Source organism: Cydia splendana, chromosome 6, assembly GCF_910591565.1.
Source record: "Cydia splendana chromosome 6, ilCydSple1.2, whole genome shotgun sequence".
NCBI lineage: Eukaryota > Metazoa > Arthropoda > Insecta > Lepidoptera > Tortricidae > Cydia > Cydia splendana.
The window spans coordinates 9,205,068-9,224,023 of record NC_085965.1 but is presented as its reverse complement, the minus strand read 5'-3'; positions in this window follow the sequence as shown (position 1 = coordinate 9,224,023).

Here is an 18,956-nt window from a genome sequence, read left to right as displayed (position 1 = left end):
TCTTTTTTTATCTGTACAGTATGAGACACAACTTCAAAAGGATTATGCGATCGATAACACAAACGCAATTCTTTCTATTCGCGATTCCCATACAATATGGATTCCACACAATATGGATTCCACACAACTGCAGTTTACTACATTCGTGATTCCACACAGTTGTTTTTTTACGCAATCGAGATTCTTCCTATTCGTGATTCTACACAATATTTTTTCGACGCAACCGCAGTTTACATAACATTCGTGATTCCATACAGCCGTTATTTTATTGCAATCGGGATTCTTTCTATTCATGATTCTACCCAATATGGGTTCAACGCGACTGCAGTTTACTACATTCGTAATTGCACTCAGTTGTTATTTTTACACATTATAGCGTTTCATCTTAATCAATAAATTCATACTTTTAACTCGGCCGCAATCAAGAGGCGCTGGTAGGTGGGTAGTCTAGCGGTGGGAGCGGGCGACTTATAATCCGGAGTCGCGGGTTCAAACCCCCGGCTCGTACCAATGAGTTTTTTAGGAACTTATGTCATATACATATATGATTTTTTGATATTTACCTGTCGCTTTTCGGTGAAGGAAAACATCGTGAGATAAGACTAAATAAGAGATGAAGGCAACAATTTGCCGCCGTACCTTAGCAGTAGCAATTCCCTTAACAACACTGTTGCATCAAAGCACGATAATTAGAAACCATTAATACGCCCACGACTTCTTTCAATGGTTTTATGGTTCCACTGCTCGGAACGCGAAATTTTACTCACATTAACTAGAACGGTAGATCGCCAGGCAATTAAAATGGATACGTATTCGACACATTCCATTCCTTTGAACGCCACGTCTATCCTCGTAAGGCCCACCATAGAAAGTTTTCCCATTTTTAATTTGAACCTTGTTGTATAATACATTAGGGTGACATTCGTTTGTTTTAGAAAACAATGAAACAAAAGAAATGCTACTTTATTTCGTTTTTCAAAGTTTCAAATTAGATTGAACAGAGTGTACATTGTAATGCACATTGGGCCTTACGAGACTATGGTGCGTGGAGCGTCATCTTCACCCTTGCTGGAATGCACGAAGGTTGATATTGCGCTGTAGCCGCGCGCGTCAATTGACGTCTTTGGCGGTCAAAGAAAGCTTCTGGCGATACCATAGTCTAATATAATAAAACAATCTTCTCTTCCCAGAGTGACACAAGCCTACGTCACAATAACATTGCCAGTTTATATAGCGCTATCGCATATTATCATATAGCGCTGTCGCATGATGACGTAGGCTTGTGTCAGTCACGTGACCACGAAAAGACGGGAAGCGAGTACCAGGCGGAGTATATTATTATACATGGGCGATACCTAGCTTCGATGTGGAGGACTGTTACTGTTGAGTTGAACCGTTCCTTATCAATTTGGGAAATCAAATAGGTACGGGCCCAAGAATCGTTAGTAATTTCTACAGTAAGTACATATGGGGCTACTTTACCGCATTAGTGCGATAATTAGCACATTACATAACTATGTCGAAAACTTAAAGAGCCATATGTACTGTAAAACGTTGTACGATACATGTGCGGATAGGTAATTCGCGACTCGTGTCGATTTAATACACTCCCTTCGGTCGTGTTTTAATTTATCGCCACTCGTTATTAACGTATTTTTGGGCCACAGGGTGGCCAAAATGACACATAATATCATACACTTTTGTTAGTTAGTTCGGTCAAAAATTGGTACAGCGGTATTTGTTAAAGGCATCCAAAACTTATAATATGGAATTGTCAGGAACTATAGACAGAAAATTCCATTCCTTAAGAAGACGTTTAATTGGACTTAACCTTAGCGTAATCAACTCGATAGAAAAGCTTATATGTATATGTAGAAACCCTCTTTATAGGTACCTAAGTGTATTTCCAACCTGCTAAATGCTTGACTATAGACAAATGGGATCGCCCGTTAATGAGTCCATCACGACGCATACGTATCAGGGCTTGAGCATGAGCATTAAGCTAAATGCCCGGACAAATTGGATATATCCCTCTCACTAGGTTTCCCTATGTGTGGTAAGGACAGAGACAGCAGTTGGCTCTTGACAGCTTACAAATCGGGCCCATTTCTGGATTAGATTGCAGCTTCCAGTGTGGTGCTATTTCTTGTGTATGGAGATAAAAAGTGTATGGTGATTTGTGAGCGACAAAGATAGAATGTGGTTTAAGTAAGTGAGATTGAGCAAAACACTAATACTATATAAGTTTGGCATGAATCATGTGAGAAATATTGCGAATTGGTTAGAAACTGAAAACGAATATTAAAAGTGTAATCACTGTAATCTTATTTGGTGTTCGCTAGCAACCTAGCGGTAAGACCTAACCAACCAGCGGAGGTCTCGGGTTCGAACCCGAGGAGGTATCAATCAATGATATTTACCAGTCTCTTTGGTAAAGGAAAAGTTCAAAAGCATATCGGACGTCGTAGTCGCAGAAGCCAGTTTCTACTATGCACTTCGACCAGGAACAGTTACATCTACAGGCAACACTTACCTGACACACCATGAATCTAGTATAACTGGATCAGGCATGATGGGTGGGGGGAAATGATTAAACGGGATAGTATTATGTATCTTTCAGTAGGAGTAGCAGCGAAAGCGCTATTATTGTTTGTCCTTGACACAGTCTTACATTTTTTCGCGGACGCACGCGAATAGCACATCTGTACGGTTACCATCAGTTTGTCACTGACATAAACGCCGTCGAGAACGTAATTTACTTTCTATACATCTCGCTCGCACTCGCATATTAGTGCAAACGGGACGTATAGAAAGTAAATTACGTTCTCGACGGCGTTTTTGTCAGTGACAAACTGATGGTAACCGTACTGTAGGACCCTACCATCTATTTGTCACACTTATTTGGTGCTATATGAGTGTTGTCAAATAAGTCAATCCGTATTAATTGTCAGTGCACCGACTCCAATTAGTCTACTCGGAGTTACGAGCTGTCTTTTCTTGTGATAAACCTACACGCAACTTATCGAAGATCGCGTTATATCGAAATAGATTGCTATGAAATAACCTTAAAGCCAGGAAAAATGGTTTAGAAGAGAACAAAAGATATGCCGCGCGAAACTTGCGACGGGATAGGTATATCGCGCGAAATAAAAATAAAGGTTTTTCCCTCAAATACTCTGATAAAATACTTCAGTTTAAAATTTTGCAGTGACTATATCAGCCTATGTTATCCTTTTAACCGCCGTAAACAGATATAACTATGATATTCAAAATCGGGCTCATTTCGCCGTGGTCTGATAAATAAGACAAAACTTCGTGTAACTTCGTCCCGCCGGCGACACGAGTACACTCAATGAAAAATATGGCGTTTAAAAGGTTAAAGTTTAGTTTTATGTTTTAGAGATATGATTATCAAACGCCGGCAAAAGGTTGTCGAGAGCCTCTGGGTGTAATGCCCGCCCTGAGTGGCTCGGAACCGATCAGTAAAGACCAGTCTATAGGCACATGCCTGGATACATACGGGTAGATAATTTGCATACACTCAAGAATTAAATGTTTATGGAACTAAATTCATATCGAATTGCCTACTTTGAGTTATCCATGAGTTTTACAGCTTTTGTAGGACATATTTCAATCAATAACTCTACACATAACGAAAGAGAAAAACATGTGTTGTTCAGGGCCTCTTCCTGGGTCCCCAGATAGCGTATACGGTGGCGCAGATACAAAAATATAAGTACCGTATGTAATTTTTTGAAGTGAAAACTTTCTTTAGCGACGCTGTGCACTTTTTGTGATGGGGAAAAAATCTTAAACTTGCGAGAGGTCGCGTGACCGTTTTAAGATTCGTAAGACGTAAGACGGACACGTGACCTGATCGAAAAACTGTTACAATGTCATTGAGTTTTCACTTCTGCCGGCACTCCCGGAGTGCAACCCGTTGTTTTTTTTTTTGTAACAATAAGTCCAAGAGACCAACTATGGTTCAAAAGTAAGTAAAATAAAATTGATATTGATATTGTCAATATTATGTTTATCGTCTGAATCTAATCAAAGATCACAGTAGGTACATATTCGACCGGAGGAAAGTTCTCGCAGTGTTGACAGGTATTTCTCATGTTATGATTATGAGAACTACCAAGGAATGGAATTCCTTGCCGGCGTCTATATTTCCGTGCTCTTATAACCCGGCAACCTTCAAATCAAGAGTGAACAGGCACCTTCTGGGCGAGCTCGCTCCATCGTAGGCAACGTCTACGCCTCGGCTAGTCTGTGGCCATGAGTAAGCCCATTCATAATTTAAAAAAAAATGATATTTTATGATTATTTACGTAATATAACAACAGTACCGTCCGTTATTACCACCCTTGTGAACACTTAATGTCTTATTCGGGGGTCGGTCTGGCATGCGTGCGTTGCAAATATGGTAAACGTCGGTAAACGTCAGTTAACGTGGTAATGGCTCCATTATAAAAGGCTTTCGGTTGCCCAAGGGAAGCTCCTTGACATTAGAAATAACAATGCTTAGATTGGTTCAAGGAAGGCGGTGACGAAGATATATTACCTACCTTGGGCATTGAGCAAATGGGCACATATAGGTATAGGTATGTGTAATAATGGTGTACCTATTTACTTTTAATCTATCTATCTATCTATCTAATACCTTTAAACGGACAATTCTTGTATACCTATTTATTTATTTATATATTTTGGGGAACTCGGAAACAGCTCTAATGATTTCGATGAAATTTGCTACATGGGGGTATTAGAAGGCGAAAAATCGATCTAGCTAGGTCTTATCTCTGGGAAAATGCGCATCTTTGATGTTTTATATGTTTTCCGAGCAAAGCTCGGTCTCCCAGATATTTAATAGTGATGCTACTTTTATAGTGTTGGAAATAAATAAAAGATAATGATATCATTAATTTTGTGCGTGTGTCTGATTCGACGGTGGTAAACAAGAATGCGGCCTGTTTAATGTTACGCGGTTGCCGGTGGCCATGCATGGACGCGCACAACTTTTAGGGCGCAGTGATATTATGTCAAAAGTTGCTTTTCACAGTGCAATTAAAGAAAACACGTACGAGAACGTAAGGGTATATACCTAACCAGCATGTGTATTTTCACTATCACCGCATATTTCAGTGAAACCAGTACTACAAGCTCGTATTTTAGCCTAGCAGTCCTAGCACCCACTTGTACATCAATATGCAACAGACGACATGTCCTGTCCAGGAGTCTCACACAATCCGTAGCTTAGTAAAGTTAGGTCTAAAAGTATTAACACAATTTTGAATCGTAACCCATAGACTTAAAATCCTACGTGGATACACGGTTGTAGATTTGTTTAGGCGGTTATAATCTTTTTTCTGCGATGTTTCGAATGGCAGCGATCGCGTAAGGGACACCTGCCTACATATCACATTGACGGAAACATGTACATTTCTAGTGGTAGTTTATATCGCAGAATTATAAAGGGTGGTAAAGTAAACACATCTAATGCAAATAACAACACCTAAGTTAGTTGACCGTTCATATAAATCTTTAACTTTATGAATATTCACATTTTTGCCACGACACTGCATGTTGTGCTTTTAGTTCCCCCAACAAGCACTTCGCATATAGCTAATCATTTGTGCTGTGGCTTTTGAATATGTAAGTCAGTTAAATGGTTGTGTCGTAATAGCTGACAATCGCTTTCGTATAAATATTTTTGGGCTATACTTGGTACAAAGCGTAGCGTTTCCGCGCTTCGCCTAATAGCAGTTTTAGTCGCATAGTAGCGCAGCAAGCTATGTCTGCGCGCGCACGATGCGCGGACCCGCTGCCATATTTTACGCGCGTGCCGTCTGCGCCGGTGCAAGGAGGTAAATTTAGCGAATGGGAAATTACGAGATTCGGACATATTTCCCGACCTCTTATGCCTTGGCTACGAAACCGAATTTGTTATAAAATTTTAATATATGGCAATTGGTGTCAAGTTGTCAACGTTGAGCATGCATGAGCTTCAAATCTTGTAATGTAAGCATTTGTCAGCAATAACAGTACTTATGTCAAAAAAGTATGTGTCGGCGGTAACTAGTGTTCATACAACATTCTCCTTTTGTTTATTACTTATTACGATACCCTTGCGGATTCTAAAATATAAAAAAAATTACTGATTTGCAAGACCGATGTGACTCCATAAGTGTACCATGAACAATGTGTATAATGTGACTAATTGCCGCATCGAAAACAATATACCTAGTGGGTTCCCAGTAATATAAGTCGGGTTTGTAACTTTGTAGTCCGATTTCTATGCCTTGCACCACAAGACCAGGGCGAACACATTAAATGGGCCAACTGGGTGTTCCGATACCGCGGCTCTTAATCCCGGTGCCTTTTTAGTTGTTCTCTTAATACTATAACGGCTCCTTTATAGGAGCCTATTGTCAGGTATTACTTATAATAATGGTATAATAAATACTTCCCTCAACATTGCTTGGAGATTACGTCATATTTTGTTCTCGATTGTGGCAAATAACTGTAAAGGGATATTGGAATATTTGGAAAGTTATTGGTTAGACCTGAATTTCACATCGAAATTCAGGTCTAAACAATAACTTAATCTTAATGTCCTTTATTAAGAACATGGAAGAAACGCACCAATTCTTTCACAGTGACATACTGAGCAGATTTCTTTAAGCAGAAATGTCACTTATGGCAGCTGACAGGTCATATATCCAGAACAAATCGAATAAGGCTCCACAGTCCTGACGATATAATGTCAATACCTACCCGTCGCGCTATTATGTACTTTGCAGTCTCTTACTTACTACGTGATACCTTTAATAATAAATAATAATAAATAAATAATTTCTTTATTCAGACAAATACAGTCCACATTTGTTAATCTGCTAAAACAGAATTTTATTATTTGTTATTTTTTTATTTTATTTGCTATTTGTTAAAACAGGTGGTGCTGTTTTATATTTTATTCTCTGACGCACTGACGATAATGGTCATAATCATAATATTGACCATTTTATCCGCATTTCTGTTGAATCGACAAATATCTACTGTTCCAATAGGTACTGGTTATAAAATCATTACCGCGGTAAAGATCCCAATATCGTTTGCATCTCTTAGGCTTCGAGAAAGTTCTGAAAGTGGCTGCACTGAGCAAACAGATGCCAGAACCCCCAGATTCGATAACACAGGTTGCTGTGGCCACTACTAATGTTTCGTCGACAGACAAAGACACTGCACCTACTTAATCTTTCTGGTTTAACCCATTGGTTGACTGGTAGAGAGTGCCTTAAGGCATGAAGTCCGCAATTTGTACCTTCTTGTATACTATGCCATGCTGAGGTAATGACTGCAAATTGGTATCGACTGGTTTCTCGCTCAAATATAAAATTGATGTAGATCCCGTGTATTAGGTGTGTGGTCAGCGAAAAACAGTAGTTATTTGTTTAAGAAGAGGGCAAAGTTGTTGTTTAACCCGATCAAGCAATGATTCCATTATTGAACCTTGATCGCTGAGGTTCGAAAAGTAGAATCTTGAGCGTTGCGAGTAATTCAAGGCACGAGGGTTAAGGTTAAAACAGACTTAAACACAAAAAAAATTCACTTCATTTCTAATAAGTATTTCTAATCGAAAACCAATGTTACTTTCCCCAGTATATCTCGGGCGGGATCAGATACGGCTGTTTACATCCCGCCGGGGGATATTTGCCCGATCCGACCGGGCCCCGATCCGATTGAGATCCCACTTCTGATGTTTACTTGTCCGAGATTACTAGATTACCTAAGAACAGGATATTACTGTACTACAGTGGGTTAAATTCCTGTAGACATTTGCGCTTCTTTGAATTTACAGAAGTTTAGCAGTGATTTATTACTGACATTACTCACCGTTTGTAATTTTTTTCGCAAACCGTAGTAATTTGACATTAGTTTTTTGTGTTGTGACGACCGGTCTGGCCTAGTCGGTAGTGACCCTGCCTATGAAGCCGATGGTTCCGGGTTCGAATCCTGGTAAGGGCATTTATTTGTATGATGATACAGATATTTGTTCCTGAGTCATGGTTGTTTTCTATTAAGTAATTTAAGTATTTATATATTATGTGATCTACTGAGTTAGAAAAAAATGTTCCTGATCACCGATTAAAAATCATCGTGTATATATCGTTGTCTGAGTACCCACAACACAAGCTTTCTTGAGCTTACCGTGGGGCTTAGTCAATTTGTGTAAAAAAAATGTCCTATAATATTTATTTATTTAATTACTAGTGGGCGATTTTTATTTGTTGGTCTATTTTTTTTTTCGTTAAATATGGATAAAATTTGCCTGCTTTGTAAAGGCCCTCATTCTAGGCGGAATAAATATGAAATCAAAACATGTCCCAAAAAAATTGATTGATTAGTAATGTTTTTTTCTTTGGTCAATTAATCCGTTAAATCTGCTGTGTTAGTATATTTTTATTACTCATACAAGGATACTAAATATATAAATAACATTTTTGATTATTCATTTGTTTTTACTATATTAACCTCCTCCTCATCATAGCGGGATTCCCTTTGGCAAGCTGATCCCAACAATTGGCATAGAAAGTTTTTACGAAAGCGATCCCTTTTTTCTCTTAATAAACATGACAATCTGTACATTATAGATCCATTTATAAATTAAGCTCTTACCGTTCCCAAGGACAGGCCAATACGACGACCACCACGTCTCTATCGAACCGCCCACAATAACTTAGCGTCTAATTCCTATTCCGATGTATCTCAATTGGAAATAATCAATAACGCGAATACACAAAGACCGGGGCTGTCATTGGCAAATGACTTTGATCCGAGTGAAAAATTGCCCATAGAAATGTTCTAAAGCATTATCTTAGCCTCGGGTGATGCAAAGGAGAAGCAGAGAAACATTAATAATAAAGACAAGGGATTGTCCTTGGGTGCAGTACTACAGTGCAAACAGGGATAATCGTCGGGCGGGACATTACATTTAGAGGAAATTGTATAACAAGGGGCCTCTACGTGTTGGCGTCAGCCCCACGCACGCCTTCCAAATGTCCGGGACCCCATGGTCCCGAGAATTTGTAAGAGAAAGACAATAAAGTAGTCCAGAAATGTTCATAAAATAGAGATACCGTCACTACCTACAGCGAAGTTTCAGCATGACAATGTGACCGTTCTATTTTGTTTTTTCGAGTAGAAAGATCCCTTAATAGATGACAGTACCGTGCTAAGTTGAGTTCCAGCAAGAAAACGTAATATGGGTTTGACACCTCACTTATGTTGCGCGTGATGGATATAGCTACAGAAATGGCTGGAAACCTTTCTTTGTAGAATAAGTCTTTATTATCTACATGTTTCTGGATGAGAGTTTGTACTACACTGTTTACTTACATGTAGTGTAGGCACAGAAAACATGTGAGATACGTTTTTTACTTTAAAATCATGTACCTAATACATACAAATAATGCAAGCTTGCAAGACGCAGTTCATCTACAGCAAACATTTGTGAGATGTACAGTCAGCAAAACTATTGGCTTAGCTAGCACCCCTACATACAATTTTATGTGCAGGAGTGCTAAGCTAATAGTTTTTTGCTGACTGTACCAATTATTATGAAGAAAGAACGATTTGACTATCGTATTGCAACATTATTACAATAATAAACTACGATTTGCAATATATATATATATATATATATATACATATTTATTAGTCCTAATTAAACATAGTATCCCAAACCAACATACTTAATAAGTCCGACTTAATTTAAGACTGAATTTGTGGTTTTAAGACCTCATAGTAGGCTACTATTTGCCCTTATAAGGTTTATCACAATTGGAGTTTTACACGTGGCAAATGCTAGGTCGATTAAGTAGGAAAGCCAAATACAGACCCGTGTATAACTCAATTGCAGTACAATAGCCTAATATCAATAAATTAACAGACTACCGCGTTCAGAGGTCTCACTCGGGCTAGAGCGCCATAAAAGTAATTAATTCCCGGCTCAGTCGCCGTAAAGACTGTTCAGCAAAGAGTTAAGACAACGCCAATTACAAGGAGAGTATTAGAAAGGAGCTATTGTTGTAACGAATTGACACTTAATCGCGTACGATACATTTAATTATTTTTCCTGAGATTTCCTACATGATGATAGCATCATGTTATGGTTCTTTGTAACACTAACCAATATATGAAGAAGATCACTGACCTTTGAAACATCGCCGGCTGAATTCCTTCCTCGTGCAATATTAACCCGACTACTGCCACCACACCACCATAGCCACGGTCAGGTCACACACGAAACACCTTTGCTTACAATAGATACAATACACCATCAATACACTACCTAACTCGTTACGTCTTTAACCCCATTGGCACTTTACCATCCAAAGGCAGTGCGCTCAAATGTGTAGCTATTTACTAATAACAGCACATGCGAGTCATGCGAGTTAATTTGTTTATTATTCTACTTAAATAATTATATGTTAAACCGTGACAGAATGACAGATATTTTATGACATTATGTATGTTTTTCTTAGGTTAAATATCAAAAATAAAAAAAGAAGGTTGAATATTGCAAGTATATCCTAATCCAAAGAGAAATAGTTCTAACTTTCTAGTTTCTTTTGCTGTCAAGTTTGTGTCATGACTTCATGACTTGGTGATGATGAACAAAGAGCATATAATCACCACGTTCTAATGATGATGTTTGAAAGGTTTAAACATTTGGTTTCCATATTTATCATATTATTAACTTTAAGCTGCTGTAGTGTTGTGTGTATATGTTAAGTGAATATTTATGGACATCATTGACATCATCATCGTTGGACACGTGAGTAATTTTAAATAATAATATCGAACCTTTATATGTGATAGCTTTATGGCCCCACATACATCATACATTTAAAGCCCAATAGACGGCCAGTTCTATGAGCTGATCGGTATTTTCAACGTAAACTGAGTTACTTCCTAAGGTTTTATTTATATATGACTACGTAATAAACACTACACACAATTAAAGTTAAGGAAACGGTCATAAAGTTTAGGCTCCCGGAGTTGGCGCGGCACGCAAAGACGGACAAACCACAATTCATAATAGTTATGGAGTACGGCTGCGATCTTATTGTTCTCACCCGCACGAGTTTTATTAATATTGCGTCTATGGACTTATTTATCCATTTCAATATTACCGGTATACTCGACTAGATAATGTTACGATAAGAAAAACGAATGAATATTAATTAGGTAGAGTTAGACCAAGAAAAGTCTGCAGCGATTTTGATAGCCCACGCAGTGCAAGCGTAGTTAAACGTCAAACTTCTATGAAATTATGACGTATAAATAACACTTGCACTGCGTGGGCTATCAAAATCGCTGGAGACGTTTCTTGGTCTAACTCTAGGTACTTACCTAAAGGCATGGGTGAAAATAAAGTTATTTGATTGTACAGTCACCAGCAATAATATGTTACACAATGAAGGCCGCAAAAATATGTGACGCGCACTTATTGTACTACGAATAAGATCGTGTCAGATATTTTTGCGGCCTTCTTTGTGTAACATATTATTACTGGTGACTGTACCTACCTTGTTGCCTACCTTTAAACATCATGGAAAGCGGTGTAGATGAAGCTCATAGGCGTTTCCAAACAGAAAAGTACCTAACAATTTCGCATGATCACCTTTTTGTTCAATAGGTACGGACCTTGTTTGACTAAGGAGTCCACAGTCCCAAAACACTCAACCTGTATAGTATGTGTGTGTATAGAAAGTGTACAAAACCTACTCGTAGAGCTCTCTCACGCTTACCTACTCCTATGATTGATATCGGCACTACTTTGAAGAAAACTCGTATCTTGTTCTGTCAATCAAAAGAAAAATGTGGTATCTATGTACGGGATGCATACAGATGCATACAGAGTTACTGGCTTTCAACTTTGAGTAGCAGTGTGAGATACGAGATTTTTTCAAAGTAGTGCCGATATGTGAAACTCGTATCTATATCTAACATCTAATTCCATATATTATCTATAACCAGCGTGCGCATGGACGTATCCATACGGGGAGGCTTTAAGCGCCAGTTTTACATAATTTTACGAGAACTTTACACGAATTTTGTGACCGACTATACCATGATTTGTTGGCAGCACCCGCAATCGCTTCGAAATGGCATTTAGACCTTTAGTACCCGTTTGTCACGTGTCCGATTATTATACTGCCGCGAATAAATCATCGCTGAAGGTTACTATTAGCCGACTTCACACGATCAGTAGCACCGTATTGATTCACGGGGGACACTAGATGGCTTCATAAATCGGATGACATGCCAGGAAGAGCTTTAATTAGTGTTGTGAATAACGCTTATGTTTAGGCTTAAAGACTCGAGCCCTCAAGACTCGTAAGTCTTGAAGACGATATGTGAGAATTTTATTTATTTATTTTACGCGGATGGATGTAAGAAATCGTCTTTGCTGCCTTTGAGGCGCTAAGCCTCGAGAGTCTTAAGGGTTCGAGTCTTTAAGCCTCGAAATGAGCGTTATTCACAACACTAGCTTTAATGCCACGAGGATTATAATATAAGTCAGTATATTCTTCGCTAGAACTCTAGAATATGAGTTTAACCCACCTAGTGTTGAACACTTAAATATCGTAGGTAATACTCGTAGGTAAGTATCCAAGGAAATTCATCGTAAGTTCATACCTAACTACAGATTTTTATACTAGAAAGCTGTATATAGTTATTAATCAGTTATTCACATAAAAACAGATATTCATTTGATAGAAGAATATTTTGCTAATATAAAGTCCTCCGTATTTATAAACTTGAGATGTTTTTTCTCGTTCCTTCAGCAATGGGTATGGAACTTTACACTGGGCATAATAACCGCCATGTTCTTGGCCAATTTTGATCGTACATCCGCAAATTAGCTGTGTCAAAAACATAACCGTACCCAAGGATTGTTATAAAGGAAATTGTAGCTTGACTGTATCTATACAAGCGGTACCGAACATACCTATGGGCCCGATTCGGATTTTGAAATAGACATCTATTAGACATCTTTTAGACATCACCAAGATACGATAACGATATGTTTAAGATCTAACCTGTCAAATTTGACATTTGTGCGATTCTGGAGATACTCTTGAACGATTTCCACAGGATATGACTTAGAGATCCAATTCACATCTAATAGATATCTTACTCTGCCTAACGTAAAAGTGACATTGGTTGCCCGAATTGCGCTGCAAAAGAGAACTAGTTGATATCTAAACTATAACGTATCTAGAATTGATCGAGTACATGTCGTCTCTTGTGAATATCTTGAAGTTCGAATACAGCAGAATAATTGTTCCTCTTAAGGATAAGGCAAGGAGCACAACGATGCCACTAAGCATAATTTCCAACTATGGATTCCTTTTATTATCCAGAAAGCCATTCCAATAAACTGGTGTTCGCGTTGCTCCCTAATGGGGTGAGAGGGTTATCACGCTATTGTTGCATTAGCAGATCGCGGCCATTTTATAACCATTGTTTCCACCAATCGAATTAACTGGCTCGCGGAGATGCCGATGCTCCGCGAATAGAAAACCGGACAAGTGCGTGTCGGACTCGCGCACGAATGGTTCCGTACCAGTATGCAATAAACGGCAAAAAAAATCACGTTTGTTGTATGGGAGCCCCACTTAAATATTTATTTTATTCGGTTTTTAGTATTTGTTGTTAACAGCGGCAATAAAAATACATCATCTGTGAAATTTGTAACTGTCTGGCTATCACGGTTCATGAGATACAGCCTCGTGACAAACAGACGGACGGACAGACGGACAGCGGAGTCTTAGTAATAGGGTTCCGTTTTTACCCTTTGGGTAGGGAACCCTAAAAACGGTTTGGCGTGGAATTATCGATGTTGCATGGTGTCGGTTATTGTACCGCGCTTATGATTATTAGGTTTTTATCACTTAATGAATATATTTATACCAAAATGTACAAGGAGACGTATATCGTCCTGGCTCAAGCGTTTGAGATAAAAACTCTGTCTCTGCTTAAATAGAGCAGCCGTTGATAATAGCAAAAAGAATAGATAGTATAGAGGGGTCCTGTCATTGTAAATTTTGTAGTCACAGTAAATTTACTGCCATCTATCGACACACGACTAAAACTCAAAATGAAAACGTATAAAGTTATCAAAAAATGTATATATATGGATAAATGATTTTATTATTTTTATATCATTTTGATCCATGTTCATTCAACTAATATCTATGTGTTAAAATTGTTAAATATGAAACGGTGTCGTCACGCCATCTAGCCGAGGATAGGCTAAAGGTGTGTGCGCCATCTATTCGAGAATGACTTTTGCTTCAATTCCGAGGCACGTTTTTTCCTTAGACTTTATTCGTCTTATACGAAGTTAGATATGTCTTTGATAATAGGTATAGGTACGCATATGATGTTAATCACTAACCCCGGGTAACAGTTAGTACAACAAGCAGAGACGTACATAGGTATTTACACAAGCTTTGATACCTACATCGTTACAGAGTGGTGGATACATACCTACCTACCCCTTAGGGGGGGATACCTATATGACCTCTTTTTTCACAAGTTACCCATTACTCTGCATTCACTTTGGTCTTTGTGTGATCCATAATTGGGTTGCTCTAAATGTCAGCTACGATGTCCCACCTCAAATGATTTTTTTAATTCATTAGGCATCAGACTCAGTTGGGTGCAGTATTCCTCGCAGAGTGCTCAAGGATAGACCTACACTATATTGATGGCGAAGAACAAGTGAATTCTTGTTTAGTGCCTATAAAAGCTTGATATCGTGACGCCTCTGGAGTGGCAAGTCTCCACAAACTACTGTTTCCCTTACAATCAAACAGTCATACGCTTGTTTACGAAAATACCAACAATTTTGAACATAGAAGATGAAAATGTTGTTCTAAACATATCCATATTATATATACGTTATCGTTCTAAGTATGTGTAAGTACTTAAGCATAATTTAATTATATCCCAGTAATGATTGTATACAATTACGTCACATTATACACTATTACCTACTTAACATGTAATAATTCACAGCTCTCACACGCCAATAAAGCAGTTTTATCGACGCGACCACCCTTCTTAAATGCGAATACAATTACCAACCTTACTAACAACATACAAAATCTACACAGATTTATCCATTCATCCGTATTGCAAGATAAATTAGATACATATTCGATTAAATCTTATTCTATGAACTGTAAAGATAAATTTGTAAATGGATAACACAAGCAACAAGTTTAATAGGTATTCAGTCTATAAATCCACCTGCTACAACAGCGGCCGTCAGTCCGTCATAATTCTGTGCTCGAAGTTAATGTTAGGAATTGCCCGATAGATCGTGTTCGATGCTACGTTGTTGGGCAATGAATATGGTTCTCAATGCAAATTAATTTAATCTGAGTATTTAAGAGACGCGTAGCGCAGGCCATTGACGAAGTGGACCACCGATCTAACCAACGCAGGGAACCGTTGAGTGAGGGCACCGCTCGACAACCCGTTGTGAAGATCCTGAGCTATAGCTTTAGTCCAACAATGGATATCTTCCGGCTGATACCGCTTTGGTACTTTTACACACCAATCACACCGTATTTCTCTTATTGACACCAATGATAGGTACCGATCCCCTCAGATGTCCGTATTACACCACATCACATAGAGTCAACTATTAATACAAATATAAGGACTATATTTTAGACTGTAAGGAACTATATTGTAGACTGTAGACATAATGAGAACATTGTTTAATTAATATCGACATGATACCAAGCAAATACCACAATAATGCATAGAGAAATGTATGCATTTGTAACTAGATAGGTGAGGCAAGAGCAATTAGAGTTATCTACAGTGACACTGCTACCACCTATTAAATAATATTATCTGACACCAGAACAATAGAATGTAAGTGTAATTATTTAGCGGCGCCAGCGGTCGATAACGTGATGTATTATTTTGTAGCACAATTAGTGTGTCCTTTTTGGTGCGGAGTACATGTTTAAGAGAATTTTGCGGTGGATGGTATACATTGATTTGTTTTAGGAAAAAATAAGTTTATTCCTGTAAAAGAGAAATAACCATATTTTTATGATTCGAAGGGTGGACAGGAATATACACATATCTTTAGAAAATCCCTAGAAGAAAAGGACGTATTAAAAACCCAATCCAATGGACATCAGATCCGCAAAACCCTGATTGCTTGATTACAAGAGGCTCGCATTTCATCACTCACCACCAAGTGAGTGATGAAATTTGGCGAAAAATCATTAATATAGTGGTATAATAATGCTGACAACACTTTAATAGAACATTGTGCAATGAGGGAGTAAGTGAAATTTTGGATGCAAGGGTGGTAATTCCCGACAGCCGCAGGGACATATAGCTTTTTTTACAATCCTTAACTCCTGCTGGAACAATATAGACCTTTGTCCTTCAGTACACCTGCATGAAATAAGATCTTTTTCGAGCAAGTGTGATGAAACACTTTTTTTTATACTTACTCTCAAGAATTCGAGGCTGAGTCAACCTGAAATCTGATACTAGATCGACTAATTACAAATTATGTATGTATGTAGCTATTAAATTAAAAAGCTACCTTAATAAACAGGAAATAAACCATCAATAGACACATAATTCGCAAACTTGTCGTCTCGATCGAGTAACCCACGAACCGTGGACACCATGGTACCGCAGTTTGGTGCCACCCGATACAATATTATAGTCGATTATAAGGGAGATAGCACGCGTGCCTTAGACTTATTATTTGAAGGGAACATAGAGAAAACATATAGGTATATATAGAGAAGGTATGTGATATTTTGTGCCAAGTAACCTACTCCCTATACTCTGTATCTTTAGATATTTAAATAAATGTAAACAAATAATTTGTACATTCTTGGGTAGTTATATATTGGTTAATCAACCAAATACAAAAGCACCTGAATCTGTCACTGAACGACCTGACTTTAACCTACATTATTTGATCATGTAATGTCTTCATCTACCCTCAAATGGCTCCTTAAGCCTTTAGGTAGATTTTGTTTACTTTTATTTAAATACCTAAAGATACAGACTATAGTAGCTAAAAATCCTCCCTTAAAATTACAGAACGAAGAAATTAAATTAACAATGACGACGAACAACTAATTAGCCAGCTTGGCATCTCGATCAAGTTGCCCAGTGCCCACGCAGCAGTTCCGCTGTTTAGTGCCTCTCGATATAATATTATTGTCGACCACAAGGTAGATAACACGCAAGCCAGACATCTATGGCATCTTTTTGTTTAGAGGAGGGTTACTTTTCTTAGTACTATAGGTAGAATACTATCATATCTTCTGGAAAACATCCATTGCTTTATAATTGCGTCTCGTAATATTTTTTATGATTTGGTTTTCTATGATTTGGAAAATATATGTATTATGCAAGTCATTGATTAGCAGGATGTAGGCGCAGGGCTCGGCGTAGGAATGCGGCGAAGGATTGATGTCGTCGGAAATAAAATACAATACTTCTTGTGCTCAACAAAATAGTAGATTTAATTTACTACAAATTATACTACATTTTGTTCATGTCTTTAATCAATGTGTGTTACCAGTGATGACTTACGGCTCCGAAACGTGGTCTTTCACTATCGGCCTCATCTCAAAACTCAAAGTCGCTCAACGAGCTATGGAGAGGGCTATGCTCGGAGTTTCTCTACGTGATCGAATCGGAAATGAGGAGGTCCATAGACGAACTAAAGTCACCGACATAGCCCACCGGATTAGCAAGCTGAAGTGGCAATGGGCAGGCCACATTGCACGCAGAGAAGATGGCCGATGGGGTCGAAAAGTGCTCGAGTGGAGACCACGGACTAGCAAGCGCAGCGTAGGACGTCCACCCACAAGATGGACAGACGATCTTGTTAAGGTCGCCGGAAGACGCTGGATGCGGGTCGCTTCCAACCGGCACGTATGGAGGTCCAAGGGGGAGGCCTATGTTCAGCAGTGGACGTCTTATGGCTGAGATGATGATGATGTTGAATGGACGATGAAATAAGATTTAAATACGTCACATGATTATAATTAAAATGAAATTAGGATTATATAACTTATTATGCAGAGCTTACATATTCAATGGGAGGAAGACAAAGACAAACCGGACGGTTATAGAGCGGTAGCATAGAGTTTAGGTGTTGCCTGTTTATATTAAGTCTATACTTGTAAAGGGTAAACTACACGATTTTCAACAGTCATTGGTCCCCAATGCTGCGTGTTACGCTACAAACCTCACATGCCTTAAGTTCGTTTAGCCTTTTGTATATGTATAAGTAGTTTATTGTTATGCAAAACGGTAAAGTGACACAATTGGGTCAACATGAGAATCCTTATATTAAGAGAGAGGGATTAAAAACTTGCGCCAAACAAACAACTAAATATTCCAGGAATTCTAATCTAAACTCTAAACTAAACGACATCTCTGCCATACCCTAGATCAGCCATTCTCTAAGTGTATTCCGCGGAACCCTAGGGTTCCGCGACACCCCTGCAGGGGTTCCGCAAGAATGTTGAACACTATGCTTTAGTAGCCTCGAAAAATTTTACTATGCAAAAAACACACTTCTAAAAACTATCGTTTTATTGTAGGGTTCCATCAAGTATTTCGCTTTCCAAAATGGTTCCGTCAAAAAAAAAGATTGAGAACCGCTGCCCTAGATCTACTAAACTAAAGCTAGATAATAAGTGAAGCGTGAAATACGGTTATAATTCTACTTCTCCAAACTATTCTACACTCATCAGTAGGCACGTGGTCTCTAGAATGTTTAGAACTTTAGAACCCAAGATTCGTAAGAACTATGAGTAATCTAAACCAAGCTTATACCGGTTCACCCGTAGCGTGACCAGTAAGTTTTATAA